The sequence below is a fragment of the Neomonachus schauinslandi genome, chromosome 1 (genome assembly GCF_002201575.2).
Source record: "Neomonachus schauinslandi chromosome 1, ASM220157v2, whole genome shotgun sequence".
Taxonomy (NCBI): domain Eukaryota; kingdom Metazoa; phylum Chordata; class Mammalia; order Carnivora; family Phocidae; genus Neomonachus; species Neomonachus schauinslandi.
In genome coordinates, this window is record NC_058403.1 from 42,741,995 (window position 1) to 42,745,676 (window position 3,682).

Consider the following 3,682-nt stretch of genomic DNA (forward strand, 5'->3'; position numbering starts at 1 on the left):
TGGCCCCAAGATGAAGAGTCCTATGATCTACTGACTGAGCCAGCCAGGCACCAAAAAATATACCTTTTTAAGTGCCAAAATAAATCTCCTAAAATTTTATCACTTAAAAAAATATCCTCTTGGGACATATATTTCCAGGGTCTTATACATTACTGTAAATATCAAAAGTGAGGTATTTGACTGTACTCTTAATGTGTGGGTATTTATTTCTTCTCCAGAATGGAAGATTATAGAAAATTATTTCAAATGTTGCACATTATTCTATGATTCCAAGAAGCAATCCTTTATGGACTTCCACATAGAAGTCAAATTGACATTAACAACTCACTACAGAATGATTAGCTTTCATAAAGCATGCTAAAACTTTAAATATTTTATCATTTACTGTTCTAGATGTTCAATTACCCTGTCTTTTCTGGGACATTACTAAAAGTTCATTTCACAATTTTATTGATATGTCATGGAAACAGCTACCGAAGTCTCTGCTAAACTTCATAACCTTAATAGATAAACATTTAATTTTTTTTTCCAGCCTTCATAATTTTTAACAAGTTTCTGTGGTAGGAAGCAATGATTTTTTATAAGACTGTCTGGCAATAATTCTTTGAATAAAAAATATTGTAACAGTTTCAGTAAGTTTAAAAATTTTTCAATGCATCTGTAAAATGAAATTCAGATAAATGTTATTTATTTTCAATTTTATGAAGCCTTCCTCTCTGCTTCACAGGGAGTGAGAACTTAACTTTGAACCTTACACTACCAAAAAGTGTTTCCACACTTCAAGTAATTTCTTATTTTTTTAATTTATAAATAACATTTATAAAAATTTGGAAGTTTCAAAATAGTTTTCTTAATTTCATACAAAAGTTTCAAATGTTTTATCAATTGAAATAAATACTAATAAAGTACTTTCATTTTATCTCATTTCTGACATTTACACAAAAGATATTAAGGAAAATTGAATCATGATATAGTAATTTGGTTTCATACCTATCTTAAATTTGTCTGGTTCAAAGTAGCATCTGGCTGGTAGTTCATGAAACATTATTTTCCAATTTCCCTCTCAAATACTAATGTGAATATTTTTAAGGCAAAAACTCATAGTACTAAAAATTAAAATTTACTGCAATAACATATAATCTGAAGGATTTTAATACAATTGTATGGGGGCGCCTGAGTGGCTCAGTCGGTTAGGCGTCTGCCTTTGGCTCAGGTCATGATCCCGGGGTCCTGGGATCGAGTCCCGCATCGGGCTCCTTGCTCCGTGGGAAGCCTGCTTCTCCCTCTCCCACTCCCCCTGCTTCTGTTCCCTTCTCTGACTGTGTCTCTCTCTGTCAAAAAAATAAATAAAATCTTTAAAAAAAAATACAATTGTATGAGATTGTTTAAACTCACATGTTATGTAGGTTTCACAAAGTGCAACTGACTACATAAAAATGTTAGCAAAATCCTTTATCCTTCCCATGTTATGAATAGTTGAGTTTATTAGTAGGAATTATTTGTGGGTCACAGTTATTCAGGAATGCAAGATATTTACCAATCAGAAACAGGGTATATTTCCCTTATACTTCCAAATATTTCTCAAAAAAAAATTGACTATTCTGTTCAATATAGGTACCAAAACAGAAATGATTATGAACAGGGAGAAGGAAAGCTAATGTCCAAGAAGTTGCCTAGTAGTATGGTAGGGTACTTTAGATGTGTCATTACGTGTGGGCACATATCTGTTTAGTTCTAAGACTTTTCCTAAACAATGGTGCCTAGGGCTAGCAATATTGACCAGATGCATTTTCAATGATTCCTTTCCATAAAAAAGATACAGAAATAAGGAGCATTGCTCCATCCTTTACAACAACAAAGCTGAAAAACTAAAAATATACAACCTTTATTTTACCATCAAAAACCAGGGTCTGAAGAAAAATAAGTTATCCTGACTCTGGGGAGACATCACCAGATCCTGCTAGAAGTGACAAATAATTGCTCAAGGCTAAGTGCAGGCCAACAAGAGAATATAGAAACATTAGAGATCAAATATGCAAAGGAAATCTGTACTCATTTGTAGGCTCTTATTCATGAACTTTACTTAAATACTCATAAAAAATAGGCGTAAGTCCAGAGAAAGCATCCCTTATGAAAGAGGCGTGGGGTAGGAAAAGAGTAACAACCACAGAAGGTATGAAATTAGTTCAGCTGCTTCTCCCTTATAAAACAAAAGCCTTAACTGGTAACAAAAATAGACAAAGACATTAAAAGAAAAGAATACTATAGATAAATATCCGTCATGAAAATAGAAAGATCATAAACAAAATATTAGCTCATGGAATCCAGAAATATAGAAAAAGAGTAATATATCACCACAAATTGGGTGAACCAAGGCTGTTGCAACATTTAAATTGTTTCAACAATTAAATTAATTCATCATAAGACTCTAAAGAAGAAAAACAATTTTCTCATAGAGACAAGACAAAATTTATCATCTACTCATGACAAAATGAAAGGAAACTACAAAAACAAACAGTTACAATGCTAAATAGCTCCTCTCTGTAACTTGGTACAAGATAAAGATGTTTTCTCTTAACACCCCATTCAACATCATACTGGAAGTCCTAGCCAGGGCAACAAGTAACAAAACAAAGCAAAACAAAACAAAACAGGAAAGAAAGAAAAGAAAACAAATGAGAATAGGAGAAAAAAAATAAACTATCTCACTGTCTCTATTTACAGATGACATCATTGTCTACATTTAAAAAAATCAACAAAAATACCAAAAAAAGCTCTTAAATTTAATAAGTGACTTTAGGAAGATTGCAGGAAATCATATCAATATGAAAATATCAATTGTATTTCCATATACTAGAAATAAACAGGGCTAACTGTAATACTATCACCAAATAAGGTGAAATTCTTAAGTATAAATACAAAAAATATTGCAGGTTCTTTACACTGAAAATTATACAGTACTTGGGAAGGAAATTCTAGATAAAAGGGAAGCTCAATAAATGGAGAATTATATCTTGTTCATGAGTTGAAGCCTCAAAATTATTAAGATATCAATCCCCTCATTTGATCTATAGATTCATTATACTCCCAAACAAAATCCCAGCATAAATTTTGTAGCTATTGACAAGCTCTTCCTAAAATTTATATGGAAAAGCAAAGATACCAGAGTAGCTAAAACAAAGAATGTATTTGAAGGATTTGTGCTGCCTTTTTTCATGACTTAATAAAAAGCTACATTAAGACATTGTAGTATTAGTGAACAGATAAACACATAGATCAATGGTGCATAAGAAAGAATCCAGTGACAGACCACACAAATATGTTGAGATTTTTGACAAAGCCATAATGTTAGGAACATTTGGATATCCACATGCAAAAAGTAATATTAAAAAATCTTGACCCGTATCCTGTACCCTAGACAAAAACTTATTCCAAATGGATCAGTCTTAAATGTAAAACAAAAAATGCAAACCTCTACCTAGAAATGTAGGAGAAATTTTTATTACAATGTGTTAAGGACAGAGTTATTTTCTTTATCAAAATATTTTATTTATTTATTTGAGAGAGAGAGAGCGCATGAGCAGTGGGGAGGCAGAGGGAGAGGGAGAAGCAGACTCCCCACTGAGGAGGGGGAGCCTGATGTGGGGCTTGATCCCAGGACTGTGGGATCATGACCAGAGCC